Raw genomic sequence first — 20,000 nt, 5'->3', positions numbered from 1 at the left:
GGTGCATGAAGCAATAGCTGTACCCATCCTGGGTAAGTGGGACACATTGCTGAGCACCTCTTTGTGTTAGATCTCTGGTGGAGCCCAGAGACTCATAAAGCATGTTATTATGTGTGGGCTGGAAGGGGAGGATGGGACAAGAACACACAAAGGGCTGCAGTATTAGGTCAAACACTCTTAATCAACACTGTGATCCTTCCTCAGAATCTCATCACAAGCCTCAGACATGGGTTGAGATTAGCTCAAGGGATGCTACTGCAAGTCAGTTAGACAAATTGGATAAGGTGAGGTATTGAGAGCAACTGATGACCACCTTTGAGAAGTGTGAAGATATATGAAGGCTGCCAGCCTAGCCAGATAGAATTTTGTAGATAATTCTGTCATTTGTAAATATTAATATAAGCCACAAACGTATTCTATTAAATGGAAGAAGATGGTGTTAAAGGTTGAACGTCAAAAATGTAACTAAAGTGCACTCTGCTAGAAGAAAGCTGATAAGTCAAGCCTTGATGACTGATCTCAAACTTGGAGCCATGATGTCTGAACCAGCAGATTCTTTCTATTGTTTTAAGACCAGAGTCAATTGCTAGATTTTACATATATAATGTCTTGAATTACTGTGGTTTCCTGACCAGGTGCAAGATCAAAGCAATGCAAATGTAGAGTTTCGGTTAGCCTGGGAAACCAGAGCATTGTTAAGAATGATGTAACCTAAAATGAGTCAGCAAGATGTATTATCAATTTAAAGGAATTTCTCAGAGACATAGAGAGAGAGAGAGTATTTTGGATTTGTCTTCAGAACTGACCACTTACCAGCACTTGCTTTGCTCTGTCTGTATGTAAGTAGGATCATAGACTTTAGTGTTTCTCTTAGGAAAAGATAGAAACAATAAGCTTAATCTAGCTGTTTTTCTGTATTGATGTCAAAACTATTCTACTGCATTATTTTAAGCATTTTCCTGTGATCTCTGAACTCTTGACTAGTACTGTGTAGTAAGAAGTATTGTCTTGTGTTTTTATTATTTATTATTAAATATTTGTAAACCTTTCAACTGTGGCTGTTTTGTGTAGAGATAATTTAAGCTCTAGAGTACATTGTATGTATATAGTGATACCGTACAAAGCCACTCCAATAAGCCTTAAAACATTCTGGTCACACTTACTAATTGGATAATAATATCGCACAGTAATAAATGGACACCCTTTGGTAAGGGCCTTTTTAGTAGCTGATAATTAAGAGTCCTGGTGGCAGTGATTACTACCTTATAGCCTGGACAGAAGGGGCACAGCTATTGAACCTGTGTGAGCCTTCCCCAGGAGTGTCTGTGTGGTTGTATATAAATCATATCTCAAAGTGTGTGTCAGCTACTCGGGCAGGGACACAAAGCACTCATTGGACAGAGAAAGTGCTAGGAGGACTTGGCTTGGGACCCTGGCTAAGGACCCAATTCTATAGCTGTGCCAGTGGGGAGTATTATTGGGGAATCTGGAGAGAAAGGGAGAAACCAGCCCCAGACTGACTGTGATCTTTGTATGCTCTTAAGGGAAATTATAATTTACTGTGTGTGTACTTGTTATCCTTCCCAATGTGGATGCCCCTCACTGGGGTTAGTGGTGAGGATTGAGGCTCCTTGATTGCTGGGCCAGTGCATGTGCATTACATAATAATCATTAGGCAGTGGTGGGATATCCACACCACATATTAATTGGTTGGCAATTGGCTTATAGTGGTGTGGATAATGAATTCCATTAGCTCATGTACAGTGATCACTGAAGGTGTTTTTTTTTACTCTACATCAGCCACACAGTAAATATTCAGAGCTCAGATCACAATTGTTTTATTTCTTTTGTTAGTTTAGTTAGTCAGGGAGAGCAGGCAAGTATGTCAGTAGAGGGGTATGGCAAGCTGTCAAGGAGCCAGTTGGCTGAGATGTGCCAGGCTAAGGGACTGGTGCACGGAAACCTGACTGAGGCAGACATGATTGCAGCTTTGGTCACAGCTGCATCAGAAAACAGCAATCAGGAGGATGATCAGACTGGCCATGGAGATGTACAACACTCAGAGAATGAACAGCTCAACCTTTCTGCAGAGGACTTAAAAATTCATCTGGAGCTAAAGAGACTTGAGTTGGAGGCCAGGTGATTGGAAACAGAAGCAACAGAGAGACTGAGACATCTACAGGCTGAGGAGAATGAGAAACTGCTACGCCTGGAGGCTGAGGAGAAGGAAAGGCAGAGGTAGCACGAAAAGGAGATGCTGACTCTTCACCAGAGTCATGGAGGTAATGGGGAAGGGAGTAACCAGACCCCAAAAGCACAAAAGGACAGTACATTTCCACAGTTTACAGAGGGGGATAATTTTGATAGTTTAATTCATATGTTTGAGAGGGTATGTAAAAAGTATGATGTTGACCAAAGGCTCTGGGTACAGTTCCTGACCCCTTACTCCATGGTAAAGCTGTAACTGCGCTGCCTAAATTAACTGATCCTGAATGTCTTGATTATACTGCTGTTAAGAATTCCTTGTTAGAGTTTTTGAATCTAACACCTGAAACTCATAAGAAAAGGTTTTGTGAGCATAGACGCAAGGCAGATACAAGTGTGTGTGAATATGTTGCTGAACTGAGCACTTATTTTCATAGGTGGGTGAGTTGATGTTAGGTCACCACATTTGAAGGACTGGCAGACCTTTTGGTGAGGGAACAAGCCCTTAGCACTTTGCCTGAGGACATGAGGATCTGGTTAGCTGATAGACAATGTGCTACTTCAGAGGAGTTGGGAAAGGAGGGAGACCTATACCTAGCAAGCAGGGCACCCCTGCACAGGAAAATGACCCCCAGTACTGCTTATTGGTTAAAAGGAACCCATGGTGGGCAGCCCAAACTGCCCCAACAGAATCTACCAGTAGCAGGGGAAGCCACTAGTCCAGGTACACATCCAGGACCTAGGGTTAAGTGTTTTGAATGCAACCAGTGGGCCATGTGGCATATAGATGTCCACAGAGGCAAGGTGGGGAACAAAAAGGTGAGAGAACCAGTAAGTGGGAAAGACAAAATGCCAATAGTAGGTTGTCTTGAGACAACAGAGGTACCGAACTACCATCCTGCACATGTCCTGATAAGGAAGGATTTTGAGGAGGCAGTACTATGTGTTAATGCAGTTACATGCAGTCAGACTTCAAGACAAGCATGTGGGTCTGGTAGCCTGGGGGAGAACCAGACAGAGCGCATACTTGCAGCCAGGAATGGTGAGGTGGTTACTTCAGGGAGGGAGCTACTCTGTAGCAGTGTGACTGAAGGTGAGCCACAGCTGCTTGTGGGTACTGATGTTCCCTTGGACAGACTGACTGCAAAGGTAGAGGTGAGTAGTAGTACCTAGGCTGACAGTGTGGCACCGCTGTCAGAGGATGCAAAACATCCTGTGGAAGGGGAGCTGGGAAGGGTTACAAAGAGAGAGTTGAGACAGGCTCATCTGTCAGATCCTACATTGCAAGGCCTGAGGCAGGTAGCTAGGCAGGCACCTGATTCTCAAGGGAAGGAGTAATCTGTATACTGGGGCAAAGGGTTACTGTATAGAGAGTGGACCCCTGAGGGAGGGCTAGAAGATGAGAGAGTACAGCAGTTGGTAGTGCCTAGAGACTACCATCTGGTGTTTCTAGCCATAGCCCATGATATTCCCTTTCAGGTCATATGGGTATAAAACGTACAAAGAGACTTATTATGCAGAACTTCTATTGGGCTGGAATTTCCAGAGATGTAACAGGGTACTGCAGGACCTGTGAGCAGTGCCAAAAGGTAGGCAAGGCCGGAGACAATGTGAGCACTCCTTTGACACCTTTGCCTGTGATTGAGGGGCCATTTCAGAGGGTAGGTACGGATATTGTGGGGCCTCAGAGTACCCCAAGTTCCACAGGGAAAAAGTATATCCTAGTGGTAGTATAGTATGCTACAAGATACTCTGCAGCAGTGGATTGGTCCTCCATTGAGGCAGAAAAGGTGGCAAATGCTTTTTTAGAGATTTTCAACAGGAGATGTTTCCCAAAAGAAATACTGACTGACAGAGGTGCCAATTTCATGTCAGACCTGCTGGCTTGTCTGTGGAAGTACTGTGGGGTGAAGCACCTGAAGACCACTCTCTACCATCCCCAGGCTAATGGTCTTGTTGAGAGGTTAAACTCTACCATCAAGTTCATGCTACAAGCATTTGCAGACCAGTTTAATAGGGAGTGGGACAAATATTTGCCCCATCTGTTGTTTGCTTACAGAGAGGTTCCCCAGGAATCCACAGGTTTTTCACCCTTTGAGTTGCTTCATGGGCATAGGGTGAGGGGACTTCTAGATTTAATTCATGATGAGTGGGAAGCAGAGTGTGAATCTCACAAGGAGTCTGTTGTGGCATATGTCCTAAACCTCAGGACAAGGGTCAGGGAACTCGCTTGGCCCAGGAGAACCTGGCAGAAGCCCAACAACAGATAAAGGTCTGGTATGACAGGAATGATCAAGCTCGATAGTATGCTGAAGGGCAGCAGGTAATGGTTCTCATTCCTGTCAGATACAACAAGCTGCAAGCAGCTTGGGAGGGACCTCACAAGGTGGTAAGAAAGGTAAATGATGTTAACTACATGGTGGAACTACTAGGCAGGAGGCAGGAGCACAAATTGTACAATGTTAACATGATGAAACCTTACCATGATAGGGAGGCCCTTGTTCTGAGTATTTGCAGTGGTCTGCAGGAGGAGTTTGAGGGAGATCTGGTGACTGATCTGAGTGAGGCTTCGACTGACACCTCAGTGGAAGGGGTAGCAATGTCCCAGCAGCTATCTCCTACCCATGTTCGAGAAATCAAAGCAGTGTTACAGGAGTTTGGGAACATGTTCACTGTGAAACCAGGGTGCAACCACCTGGTGCAGCACTAGGTTGATACAGGACCCCAAAGCCCTATTAGGCAGGCCCCTTATAGAGTGCCTGAGAGAGTCAAACAGACTCTGAGGGAGGAGATACATGAGATGTTGGAACTAGGGGTAATTCAAGACTCCAACAGTCCTTGGGCCTCCGCAGTGGTGCTGGTGCCAAAGAAAGATGGCAGCACAAGGTTCTGTGTGGAATACAGAAAATTAAATAGTCACACAGAGTCAGATGCTTACCCCATGCTTAGGACAGATGATGCCCTAGAGAAGCTGGGTGGGGCTAAGTATCTTACAACCATTGATCTTACCAAGGGTTACTGGTAGGTGTCCTTGACTCCCGGTGCTAGAGAGACGTCAGCCTTTGAGACTCCATTTGGCTTGTATGAGTTCACAAAGATGCTCTTTGCAAAGACAAATGCCCCAGCAACTTTCCAGAGGCTGGTAGATCGAACCCTAGCAGGAGCAGGAGGGTTTGCACTTGCTTACCTAGATGATATTGTTGTCTACTGCCATTCCTGGCAAGAGCACATTCAGCATATCAGGGAGGAGCTGAGCAGACTACAGAGGGCAGGGTTGACCATTAAGCCCATAAAATCTCAGGTGGCTATGGCAGAGGTCTCCTACTTGGGACATACACTGTGGAATGGTAAGATCAGGCCAGAACCTGCCAAAGTGGAAGCCATTCAGGCATGGCCTGCACCTGTTACCAAAAAGCAGGTGAGGGCATTCTTAGGGACAGCAGGGTATTGCAGAAAGTTTGTCCCCAGTTATAGTACCATAACTGCTCTCCTCACAGACCTGATGAGGAAAAACAGGCCAGATAAGGTAGTGTGAACCACAGCATGTGAGCAGGCATTCCAGAAGCATAAAGAAGCTTTGGGAGGACCCCCTGTGTTAGCCAGTCCAGATTACAGCAAATAATTTGTTGTGCAGGTGGATGCTTCAAACCATGGGATGGGGGCTGTACTTAGCCATTTTTCGTCAGAGAGAGAAGAGCACCCAGTGGTTTATCTCAGTCATAGGCTCGAACCCAGGGAGGAATGCTATGCAGCTGTAGAAAAGGAATGTCTAGCCATAGAGTGGGCATTGCAGAAACTTCAGCCTTATCTGTATGGAAGAAAATTTGCTGTAGTGATAGATCACAATCCCCTAACATGGTTAAACAGAGCCAGTCAGCAAAATGCCAAGTTGATAAGATGAAGCCTATGGTTGCAAGCATATGATATGTCAGTGCAGCACCACAGTGGAAGTAGCAATGCCAACGCAGATGAGGTCTCAAGACAGGGAATGGGGTAAGGTATACTCAAAGAGACCTAACCCTCTCAAGCAAAGTTTCTCAAGGGTCACTTGAAAAACTAGCTTGAGTTCTCCAGGGGAAAGATATGTAAAGATATGTGAAGGCTGCCACCCTAGCCAGATAGAATTTTGTAGATAATTCTGTCATTTGTAAATATTAATATAAGCCACAGCCTTGTTCTCTTAAATGGAAAACAATGGTGTTAAATGTTGAATGCCAAAAATGTAACAACAGTGCATTCTGCTGGAAGAAAGCCGATAAGTCAAGCCTTGATGACTGTTTGATCTCAAACTCGGAGCCATGATGTCTGAACCAGCAGATTCTTTCTATTCTTTTGAGACCAGAGTTAATTGCTAGATATTACATATATAATGTTGTTAATAAGTGTGGTTTCCTGACCAAGTGCAAGATCAAAGAAATGTAAATGTAGAGTTTCTGTTAGCCTGGCAAACCAGATAATTGTTAAGAATGATGTAATCTAAAATGAATTGGCTGGATGTATTATCAATTTAAAGGACATACAGAGAGAGCATTTTGGATTAGTCTTCAGAACTGACCACTCACCAGCACTTGCTTTGCTCTGTCTGTATGTAAGTAGGATCTTAGACTTTAGTGTTTCACTTAGGAAAGATAGAAATAATAAGCTTAGTGCCGCTGTTGTTCTGTATTGATGTCAGAACTATTCTACTGTATTATTTTAAGCATTTTCCTGTGCTCTCTGACCTCTTGACTAGCACTGTGTAGTAAGAAGTATTGTCTTGTGTTTTTATTATTTATTATTAAATAATTTTAAATCTTTCAACTGTGGCTGTTTTGTGTAGAGAAAATTTAAGCTCTTGAGTACATTGCATGTATATAGTGATACTGTACAAAGCCACTCAAATAAGCCTTAAAAAGTTCTGGTCACACTTACTAACTGGATAATAATATTGTACAGTAATAATTGGACACCCTTTGGCAAGGGCCTTTTTAATAGCTGATAAGTAAGGGTCCTGGTGGCAGTGATTACTACCTTATAGACTGGACAGAAGGGGCACAGCTAGTGAACCTGTGCCAGCTTTCCCCAGGAGTGTCTGTGTGATTGTATATAAATTATATCTCAAAGTGTGTGTGTGTGTGTGTGTGTGTGTGTGTGTGTGTGTGTGTGTGTGTGTGTGTGTGTGTGTGTGTGTGTGTGTGTGTGTGTGTGTCAGCTACTGGGACAGGGACATGAAGCACTGGTTGAACAGAGAGAGTGCTAGGAGGACTTGGCTTGGGACCCTGGCTAAGGACCCCACTCCATAGCTGTGTCACTGGAGAGTCATAGTGGGGATCTGGAGATAAAGAGAGAAACCAGCCCCAGACTGACTGTTATCACTGAGTGCTCTTAATGGAAATTGTCCTTTACTGTGTGTGCACTTGTTATCCCTCCCAATGTGGACGCCCCTCACTGGGGTTAGTGGTGAGGACTGAGGCTCATTGATTGCTGAGCCAGTGCACAGGCATCACAAGAAGCATATGGAGAGCAAAAAGGAGTGAAAAAAGTGAAAGATTTACCTCATGAAATGTAGTACATGAATGCTTTATGAGCAAGTATCGTCACTTGTTTGAACAGAGTCATCTTTTTTCATTACATACCTGTAGGTAAATGAATACAGAAGCAATGATTTTTGACTGCTTTTTTACATAATAAATTGCAGACAAAAAATAGGATAATTGAGATAACTGATGGATTGTTGAAACACTGGTGTTTTTAATGTCTTGATATCTAGAATTTTTCAGAAGATAACCTGGTCTGTCATTGAATAAACTGTTAGTGTCACATTTTGATATAGACTAACAGTGGACAAGTAACAAGCATGTATTTCATTTAGGCAAACTGAACTTACTAAAACTTGAGCTGTGCTCATCTAGATTGTAGTCAGGGCTGCAATGTTTCAATGACTGATTTTTTTCACTTAAATTAACAGTGACAAATGAGTAACACTGAATGCTAAAGAACTTTCAGTTGCATAAAGGGTCAAAGAGAACAGACTGCGATGGTTCAAGCACATGTGCAGAAAAGCAGAAGACAAACTGGTGAAGAAGAGTTGGGACAGACTGGAAGAAAGCAAGAAGAAATGAGGGTGTCCAGTAAAGAGGTGGATGAATTGTATGAGAGAAGACATGCACAGTCAAGTATGAGTATCAAAGAAGGTGGGAGAGTGGCATTGAATAGAAAGAGATGGCGACAGATGACATGACACCCGACCTCATGTAGAAAATGAGTAAAAGGGGGTTGATGATGATGGTGATTACTTAATTGTTCACATTTTGCAAGGTTTTTGATAGGTTTCAAACAGAGTCTGAGTTTTATTGAAGCTTTTGGATATCGAGTAATTTGTTGTGAGAGGCCACACCTGAAACTGTTCTTCCACAAATACTGACATACCATGTAACAGTCAAGTTTGAAAGGTGTGAAAATGAAGTGAAACAGTAACATCTTCAGTGTTCATTTCAGGTGTTTGCAAAGTTAATTGTCTGAGAGGGGAACTAAAATTCTGATGACACATCCTGGAATGATTTTCTGACATTTTTGGCCTTGCAGCTACGAATAAAGTTTGCATTTCTATACTAAGCTTTTTGTGCTAGTACATCTTTCTATTATTCAATTATCTCACCGGTTTGTAGATAAACATATTGTGCCAGTTTTCTGTATGATGTTCATTAAACAACTTTTTCTTCTAGATGATCCTCTTCACTTGATGTATATGTGCTACAATTTTGCACAGTACAGTTTGAGGAGTTCAGCTGTGATTGCTGTTTTTAACTTCGTCATCCTGTGCATGAATTATCTGCATCTACTTTAGAAGGTCTAAAGCTGTTGACTTACTTCTGCTGGACTTGGATTTTGTTGCATCTACTTGTCAAAACTGAACATCTAGGGAGCAACTAAGGTTTGACTTATGTGCTATTGAAAACTTTTTTGTGCTGATCCAAGATTAGTTGAAAATTGTTTAGAACCTTGATTTCTAACTTTCCCACTAGAAGGATAATTTTTTCCCTAGAATCCCTGTCTTCAAGTTCTTTCTGGGCCACTGACACATTTTCTGTTAGTGGATTTAAATTAAATTCTGTTTCATTCTGTTTTAACAGATACACAGGTTCATAGGTATTTACTAGGCTAACACTTACAAGAGCATTTATAAGCCTAGCCATGCAACCCAACCCAATTGTGTCCCTATATATCATGGGCATTTATTAGGAGGGGGTATGTTAGAATGTTTCTAATGGTTATATGTCTAGGGGGTATATTAGTTTGGGAATAGTTACTGTTTGCCTCTGTCTATCAGAGACATAGGAGCCAGACCCAAGGTGAATTTCCAATTTCAGATCCATTGGTTAAGGATATACTTAAATAAGGCTAAGGATGGACTCTGCTTCACATGGGGATCCTCTGAGATGCATACCTGTCTCACTGACATGTCTTGTTTATACCACAAGCAAAATTTAAATTCTTGGATTTAGAGGTTCTGAAGCTGTTCATTTTTGTGGCTATGCCAAAGGTCAATTATAGCTGGATCTGAAGATGCCTTGTATGGCAAGCATAGATTGTCTCTCAGTAACCTGTAAGAGACCAAGCATAAAGATAGGTGTTTAAGGCAATCTGTATAGGACAACGTTGCTACTAAACAATTCATTGGGCAGATCATTTGTATCCAAACCACTACAATTCCCATTACTCACTGCACTTTCCTATGAGGGTTTGTAAGGAGAGACTAGGAATTACCCAAAATCATCCACATTGCAGTTGAAGAGAGTGAGGCAATTTCTTTGTTTAGTATGAAGAAGTAGTCTATTCTGGAGGAGAGAAATTCTATGGGGGAGGCATTTATCAGAATCTGTTTATATTATGGTGAAGGTTACAGCCTTTACTACATGTGTTCATGGTGCTGCCGACTTTTCAGATATGAAGGAGATCATGCAGTAGTGGATTACTTGAGACCTTGTAGGTCAGGCAGAAATCATACCTAAGGAGTATGTATGAGACAGAGAAGAGAGGTAGTGCTCTAAGGTGTTGCACATAGGTGATGGAACTCAGGTCTCTGATTTTCTTTGTGAGGAAATGTTGTGGTCTTTTGAGTTGGGTCATATGCCTGGACAGGCACATAACAACGGGAGCATTATAGTCAATTATGGGCCTAAGCAGAGAGGAGTATAGATGTATGATTACATCCTTGGACCTGGAGGAAATGCCCTTAGTAATCAGTTGAGATAAACAGAACCACTTCCTTGCAAGTGTGGCTACACAATGGTAAAAGTAGAGCTCATTGTCAACAAATGTGCCCAGGTCTCTGACATTTGTGTCAATTTTTAGGGGGGTTACTACTAATGTGGTAGTAGCATGGGTGTTTTTGCTTCCCAAAGGATATGATACTACTGTACATTTTGTAATTTAACCAGAGACTGTGGTCATGGTACAATTTGTTTGTGCATGTTAGATCTTCTTGTAGAATCTGAGAGTCCCCAGGGAAGCTGATAATGCTTCCAAGTTTGAAGATATCAGCAGACTTATTCAGCTGAAGGCCTTCAATGTCAGCTTGGATATCAGAGATTTAGATACCAAACAGGAGCAACATAAGCACCAAGTCCTGGGAGATATCATTCATAACAAGTCTTTTTGAGGAAACTATGCCCAGAATCTTGATTTTTTGAGAGTTCTGTCTATGAGCTCATTTGTTATTACAATGGGTAACATAAGGATTTACATTTAGTTTGATAATTTTATTTATAATGCCTGATGTAGAAAAGTTGTCTGAAGCATTGGTTAGGTCAAGGCAAGATTTGTGTGCCCATGTGACTTTAATCAGGGACTTGGATGACTTTTTCAAAGAAATCAACCAGGTATGTCTACTCTGCAAATTCAAACTAATTTGTATTGAGGGATGTAGGCTGCAAATAATTTTTATAAGGCTGTATTCCATTGTTTCACAGGTAAGATGTATTAGGCTTTTAGTTCTATAGTTAACAAGATCAGTGATGCAGCAACCACTGTCTAGAGGAATGCGCAATGCAGTTCTCCAAGCCTCAGGCACATCGCCTGATTAGAGGGTGAGGCTGAATATATTGTGGAACAGATCAGTAAGACAGTGCTTCATACTGGCAAGGTAGCACCCTGGGACATTGTCAGGCCCCACTGAGATAATATTTTTCACCTGCAAGAGTGCCTTTAAGACTTGTTCGGGGATTATACTTAGTGGGAAAGGCTAACAAGGTGGCAAGCATGTGTAGGTTATGTGAAGATGGGAGAAGACGTTTCAACAAAATGTGTCTCAGTGGCTCCCCTTCTCTGGTCTATTGAAAGGTAGAGCAGGTATAACTGTTATATATAAACTCAAAGCAGTATTAGGTGCTGTTCCTAAGGTTCCTGATTTAGTTGAAGAAGAACTTGTGATTGCCTTTGACAGACCAGGCAATTTTGAATTTGAACTTGACCTTGTAGAGTTTGATTTAGTTTCTAAACTTTGTTTAATGTTTTGGTTTTATTTTTGAGGTGTGGAATTTTCAGTTTTTTATTAAGGGAATTTTTTTCCCCCTTTTTATAGAATGTGTTTCTGCTAGGGTTGTATCAAAGGCATTTATTGATAAACTTGGCACTGTATTTGTAATGAATTAGGACCAAGATCTTAATGCAACTTTTGAGATGACAATAGAACCAAGTCTTGATGCAAGTTTTGAGATGACAATAGAACCTCACCAAGAACGTAGCAGTGTTTGCCTTTGGGTCTTTAAGGGGAGAAAAACTCTTGCAACCCCTCAAGTTATTGTATAATTGGAGTACCTAGAAAAGTCTAATATCTGAATGTGGTAGGCATTGTGAGTGTTTTGGGCTAGGTTCTAACAGTGAAGACTAATATGTTCAGAATTAACCAATGAGGATGTAATTATAGGCACAGAATATAAAAGTACCATGTTTGTAATGATCAATTCCAGTACATTTGATCTTGTTGTAGAGGAGAGTACATTCTGATGTAATGAGCTCACATTTGTGAAGTCCAGGAATGATTGTGCATGTTTATTTAAAGTAGTGTTAAGAAGCTTATTAAATAGAAATCCCCAAGAGTAGTTATGTTTGGTTTGGCTTGGAAGCAAACACAATTTTGAAGACCCCACCTTATTTAACTATGCTTCATGGGTTGTGGGTAACATAGTTGGGGTTCTATTGTTTAGTGGTAAGGAGTATTATCTGAAGTTGCAAAAATGTGAAGGAACTTATGGTCATTATTTAGCTGAACACTTCTAGTGTTTAAGGAGACAAGGAGATTTATGGGCACGCCACCACCAATGATTGAGTTACCCTAAATATTGGGTCTAAATACATGATGAGCAGCGAATCCTGGAACAGAAGCTGTGTTGTTACTGCATTGCATAGCCATAGCAAACTCATCCACTACCCAGTGTAGTTTCTTGAACATCTGGCACCCTCAAGCAAAAATGAAATAAGTAAATAAAAGGTCTTCTCTTTGCCTAGTTGAGGACCAATGAAAAAAACCCTCTTTCTGAGAGTTAATGAGCAAATGGGGAAAAAGTTTCACTCTATGATATGAGGTCCAAAAAAAGCATTTTCTGCTTGCATGCCCTGAATACAATTACAGCATCTGCATTCATTTCTGAACATCATTACTTGCATAACACCAAATCAGCAACTGCTAATCACATCCCCTAACACTTTGTACACAGGGCAGTTACCTTTCACACCGCTCTAGCTACATGTCTGCTACACTGAAACTGTGTTTAAGTAATGATGCAGATGTTTATATTTTCTAGGGTAAAGAAGGTTTTTGTGGAGGGTAATTTCTTATTTAGGCTTCTACCATTGAGAAGTACCACCTTTATACTTGTCCTGGTTTGATTTGTCTACGTTGGTGGATGGAGCAGGTTTATATTGCCTGAAAAATGGCACTATGAGGGTAGAATAAGTCCTGACCAATACAGAAAAAGCCCTGAGGGGAAAGGTTCAGACCATCCCTGAAAATGCGGGTAGGACAGTCTACTATGTCTTTTCAGGCCAACAGACTTAGGATCCTGCTAGAATGATAACAGTAGGTGAGTCAGTTGTCAAGCATATTTTGTCTATACTGAGGCATCATTCTCAGTGAAGATAATATGCTGCTCAGGACTAGCATTATACCAGCCTTGAATACATATACTCTGAGACTCCTATCATGTTTCTCTTCATATAATCCAGAGACTTGTCTCTCAAGTTATTCACTCCCACATGAGTAAAGACCATGTTGTAAGACTTGAGAGCAGAGCTGGATCCAGCACTAAGTGACCTAGGCAGTTGCCTAGGTCCAAATGGCTGAGAGAAGGTCTATTGGCAGGGGGGCTTTCAAACTTGATTACATATACTCTGAGACTCCTATCATGTTTCTCTTCATATAATCCAGAGACTTGTCTCTCAAGTTATTCACTCCCACATGAGTAAAGACCATGTTGTAAGACTTGAGAGCAGAGCTGGATCCAGCACTAAGTGACCTAGGCAGTTGCCTAGGTCCAAATGGCTGAGAGAAGGTCTATTGGCAGGGGGGCTTTCAAACTTGATTTTTTAATTAAAAAAATAACTTTTTTAAGGGCATTCCTCTTTAAGAACACCCTCTGCGTCTGGTTGCACACACCTGTTAAATCTGTGCATGCTTTATCTTCGCACAGACCTATTGTTTATTTCTTCAATTCTACATTCCCCTCCTGCACAGAATTTAAATACAATAAGACATTAGATGTTGCTGTGTTGCTGCTGCTCTGTATTGAACACACTTGCTCCCTAGAGCTTGCGTCTACAGCACAGAGGAAGTGTGTGTGTGTGTCTAAGCAAAATGCACTAGTTAGGGATGGCGGGTGGTAAGTTAATTTGCTCAGGCTCAAACCCTTTATCTTAGTTACAGGAAACAAGAGCCTGAATCCTCTACCCAAACTACCAAGCTGCTAAAAAATTTGAGTTTCAAGTGCACTTTCAAGGAACTGAGTTTCAAGTGTATTTTTCAAAGAATAAAGTTTCAAGTGCATTTTAAGCAATAGTGAGCTTCAAGGGAAACGTTTATTGCTGCATGGGGTAAGTCTGTTTCAAAGTTCAACTGTTTGGTATAGCAAATAATATTACTTATTGTGCTATAGAATTTAAAAACATTGGTAGCAGCACAACAAGTAATATGCTTGCTTTTGATACAGAAGGTTGTGGGTTTTATTCACACAGCATGAAGATGGATTGCTGATACTGTGCTGTACTTTTTTGGGGGGGGGCTGCAGTCCAGAGTATACTCTTCTTTGGATGAGATGTTTAATAACTATGAACCTGTTGTTGGTTTGCCATGCATTCCCTTTTGGAATGTTACTAGCTTACCATTTTTTTAAATGTAATATAGGCAATTTATTCTTCAAGGGCAGCAGGCACTGAATTTGTAGGTGAAACACTGAAATATTGAGTTGTTTACTAGCAGCAATCTCTCCATTAGTTACTTATCTCATTAATGTGGAATTGTGCATATTGACTGATATTGGTGGACTGTAATGACAGAAGTTTGAGTGGTCTTTTATGGTTAAAATTTTCTGAACTGGGCATTCTTTTTATTATTAGTTTATATCTTTTGTTTCATTGTTTACTGGAAAAATGTTAAAAACTTCAAATTTAAAACCCACTCTGACAAGTGGTGCTGTATTACACAAGCAATATAATTTAATACAATCAGAAAGGTGAATTAACACATGAATGTATGCATGGTCCTTAAAATGTAATCACTGCAGAAGAAAAGCAGAAAACATTATGTGCACTGAGAGGTTTCAACAGTTTTTATGGTAGATGAGGAGAAATAGCCAAGTAATGGGATACTGGTATGGCTGAGGGGCTGTGTATTGTTGGGGTGATCAATCACCCTGTTTAGGGCCCCATTTCATCATTATCATCTCTGCTTGAGAGCCCTAGACACCTGTCATATCCTGCCTCCTGACAGACAACTCACCTTCACCATATCATTGCCAAACCTGGTGAGTGGAGTATCTGTGTGTCTCACTATTGAGTACCAATGTCTAGGATATTTCCTTGTGTTTTGTCTGTTCCATAGTTCCTTAAGGGTTTAGACTGGCAGGTATGTTTTTGACAAGTGGTGATAATGAAGTAGCATATGAGGATGCATTATGCTGCTGGGGAGCTAGAGATCTGTATGTTGCTTTGGAGGCCTTTGAGGTTTGGCAAGAGACTTCTTAAGTACCTCAGTTTATCTGCCTCTAAATGGGAGTTTGTGTTCGACACAGTCATTTTATTCATTATTTTGTTTAAAAGCAACTTCTACCTTTTATTTATGATATTATAACTTTTATTTTTCCATTTCTTTCTGGATAGTGTAAAAATACTAGTGTTTGTTGCCACGGCAAATGCTTAAATACAAGTATTTTGGTATGCGCATTCTCAAGGTAGAATTATTCTTTCACTGTTTATAGTTTTATGCTTACAGTACTTACGCACTGAGCTTTTTCATGTTGCAGACATTTACTACAGCCTTTAACTATTGCTGACTTCATATTTGTTTTCAGTTGGTGTATTTCTATTATTAAAAACAATTATTTTATTTTATACAGGACTGTATCGGAACATAACTTGTTTTTATGTATTCTATAACTTAATTTATTGGTGATCAGATTACAACTCTTCATTATTGTTCATAGTTTCACAGGTTCATAGGTACATACTAGACTATTATCTATGAGATCTTGAGAAGCCTAACCTTGCATTCCCATGGTATGTTTTAGTTCTTATATTTGGCATACAGATAACACAGCAAGCCAAGCAAGGATATGCTGGAGCATTTGCATTATTAAACTATATGCTAGATAATTGCTGAAGTATTTCTTATACTCTTGTTTTTCACCTGCAGTTCATAAGTGGCGGCAGTGCACTCCATAATTCCTTATTCTCTGATGCTTTCACTCCAGCTACTCGAGATTTCTAGCATTCATTACAGTGCATAAGTGCCAGGTGTGTACTTTGCAGGTAATCTGCCCACTTAACCAACTTTTTTTTTTCATGCTTGGGTGTACTGGAGAAAGCTTTTCACTTAGCATCTCACTATTTTTCACAGGTTCATATGTGGTAATTAGGCTATCAGCCCAAGAACCATTTAAAGCCCAGCCAAGCTTACCACAAATTTACTAAAGTACTGGTGATGTGTCCATATCCCAAGGAATTTTATGGTTAAAATATAGACTTGTACACTGGTCCCTCTCAGTTCAGTGGAAAATGAGTTCAGTGAATAGCATTTTCAGTGCACTTACATCGGACACGCCATTTGTCGAACTGTTCATACTGAGATCGCAGTACAGTGAGGATTGGGAAATTTGCCCTTTCTTCACTGTAGTATGATCTCAGAGTTAGTATCAATAATTAGTGGGAGATATTCGATGAAATGCTGTTTGTTGAAGTGTCACTTCAATGATGTGATATAGACCTCTTGTACACATCAGGCATTCACAGGCTGTACCTGTCCAGTAGCAACATAGGTGTTAAACCTGGGGTAAATTTTTGATGTCCTATCCATTGGTTCGAGTTACAATTGAATAGGGTTAGGAATGAGATTTGCTTCACATGTATGGGAAGCCTATTCCAGAGAAGGGGAAGTCTCTGAGACACATTCCAGTCTTTCCAGCATGTCCTATTTATGTTAGTGGAAAGGTTCATGTCCCTGAATTGGGTATCCCTGATGCAATTTGCTTTATGGATGTGTAACAAATCCTTCAGTGTGGGATCAGAGGATACCTTGTAGTCTAGGGATAGATCATTGTAAAGCAGTCTGAAGGAGACTTACTAGGCTATTGAGCTGTGAAGATCTTAAGATGTCTAACAACATTCCCATGGTAGAAAGGGAGTGGGCTTTTAGATGGTCCTCAAAAGACTTGTAGTTTACTCCCTGTATTCTTTTTGTGAGGAAACTCTGTGGTCTTTCAAGGCATTTCAAGTGCCTGATCAAACACATGCCAAAGGATGCACCGTACTCCATAAATGGTCAGATGAGAGCGAAGAACAGTGGAAAAGTGACCTACTTGGACTTGGATGCCATGCCCTTATAAGTTGTGCAATACACAATGATTTTCTCTCCACAGTAGATGCATGGTGGTCAAAGTTCAGATTACTGTCAACATGCTTTACCACTGGGTCTAATTTTAGAGATTGTGTTATCAATCTGGCAATTTCCAGGGAGATATCTTTATATATATATATATATATATATATATATATATATATATATATATATACACACACACACACACACACACACACACACACACACACACACACACACACACACACACACACACACACACACACACACACACACACACACACACACACACACACACACACACACACACATACACAGGTCTATATATATATATGTATATATATATATATATATATATATATATATATATATATATATATATATATATAGATAGTCATAGGTTCATAGGTTCATAGGTAGGTACTAGGCTATCTGCCCGAAGGCATTAATAAGCCTAGTTGGAATGTGTTGGCTTTCGTCGCCCCCTTAGATTAGTTCCCTGTGCCTCTGTCCAGCAGAGCCATTGAAGTGATCCCTGGGGTAAACTTTCTGTTTCCCATCCACTTATCAAGGTTTCTCTTGAAGAAGGTTAGCAAAGAGCTCTGCCTAATGTAGACTGGAATCTTGTTCCAGAGCATGGGAAGTCTCTGGGACAGGAATCTATCCCTCCAGCACATCCTATTTATTGTTGTGGTGAGGTTTAGATCCCTAAAGCATGTGGCTTGAGGGGATATGGTTTTCTTTAGGTGGAGCATGTCCATCAATTCTGGGTTGGACATGGCCTTATATGTCAGGCAGAAATCACCTCTGAGTAGTTGGTAAGCAACCAAGTACAGCTAGAGTTTCTTCAGTCGAGCTGCATAGGGCATCTGCTTGAGGCCAGTGATCCTCTTGGTGAGGAACTTCTGAAGTCTTTCCAGTTGTTACAGGTGTCTTATAAGGTACATCCCAAATGGGGCATTGTACTCTATGATGGGTCTGATGAGTGATGCGTAGAGGGGCCCCATGTCCAATTTCGATCTGGATGCAAACCCTTTTGTGATTAGGTGGGCCACATAGAAGGATTTTCTAACCACTTTGGCAATGTGATTATCAAAGAAGAGGTTGCTATCTACTTGAGTCCCCAGATCCCTTATTACGTCTTCCATATTTAGGGGGCTACCACCTATGTGGTAGTTTGTGGGTGCTTTGCTTTTTTCCAAAGGGGATGACTATGCACTTTTTGGCATTTAGCTTGAGGCCATGGTTTTGACACCAGGTATCTGTCTCAGTGAGACCCTTTTGGAGGATGTCTGTGTCAGCCAGAGAGTCAATTATAGCCCCTAGTTTGCAGTCATCTGCGAACTTGGTCAGCCATAGTCCTTCTGTGCTTGCCTGTACCTCTGAGAAGTATATGTTAAACAGGAGGGGTCCTAGAAATGAACCCTGGGGAATGCCACTTGTAACCGGTTTAGAGTCAGGCCTAGCTCCTGCAACTCTTACCATATGGGTTCTGTCAATGAGCCAGTTGGCAACCCATCTCGTGACATAGGGGTTTATATTCAGTTGAGCTTGTCCATAATACCTGAGTGGGGAATGGTGTCAAAGGCCTTTGCAAGGTCTAGGTAGGCTGTGTGGACCACCTTTCCCTCATCTATAGCCTTGGTAACTGTCTCAAAAAAGTCCACCAGGCTTAGGAGGCATGATCTTCCCTTAACAAAGCTGAACTGGGTAGGGTCCAGTATTTGGAGGTTTCCAATGTCTCTGTTAATGAGATCCATGATGATGTACTCCATAGCTTTGCAGCCCAAGCTAGTCAGGCTTATAGGGCGATAGTTCCCGGGGTCCATTGTGGCTCCAACTTTGTGGAGCGGAATAACCATTGCTGTGCACCACTCTGTGACCACGTTGTCTGTGGAGAGGCTGCGTTTAAACAGTGTTTTCAGGTGAGGGGTTAGTTCATCTTTGAGCTCATGTAGGACACAGCCTGGGACACTGTCCGGTCCCATTGATGCTGTGTTCTTGGCTTTGGAGAGGGCTGTTTTAACCTGAGTGTCTGTGATTTCAGGGGCACTGCATTCTTCTGGTATAGTTATGGGCCCTTTTGGGGGTGAGAGGGGGTGAAGTTTGCACTGAACCTGTCTGCCAGGATGTTGGCTATATCAGTCGGTTCAGTGTATTTTGTGCCATTCTGCACTAACCCCGAGCAGATCTGAGAATTACCACTTAGATTCTTGACATAACTAAAGAATGCCTTGTGGTTATCTTTGGAGTCCATGGCAATTTTTCTTTCGAAACTAGCCTTGGATGATTTTTATGAGGGAATGTAGTTTCTTGCTGGTACTGATCAGCGATGTCTTCCCTTCTTGGGATTTTACTCTTTTCTGTACTAGTTTCCTCCTTCTATTGTATAGCTTGTTTATGCAGGGGTCCACCAGACTGTTTTTTTTTTCTTGGAGGAATGAGTCTTGGTTTTGTTTGGGATAGCATGATCCGTGCATTCTTGTAGGTGCCCGTAGAGTGCATTAGTAAAGGATTTTGCAGCTTGGACAGCATTATCCTTTAGCATGGGGGCTTTGAAACTTCCCACCTCGGTCTTAAGTTACACGAAGTTTGCTTTTGAAAAGTTTTTCATGGTGGTTTCTTTGACCGGGGATGGTGGCGGAATGTGGATATCCAGAGTGATTAGTTTATGGTCAGATCTAACCAGAGAGGGGTTGACCTCCGGTGTGGAACACCGGTCACCCAT

The sequence above is a fragment of the Protopterus annectens genome, chromosome 10.part0, assembly GCF_019279795.1.
Source record: "Protopterus annectens isolate FY-2018-M chromosome 10.part0, PAN1.0, whole genome shotgun sequence".
Classification (NCBI taxonomy): Eukaryota; Metazoa; Chordata; order Ceratodontiformes; family Protopteridae; genus Protopterus; species Protopterus annectens.
The sequence above is the reverse complement of the archived record's forward strand: the minus strand, read 5'-3'. Positions refer to the sequence as shown.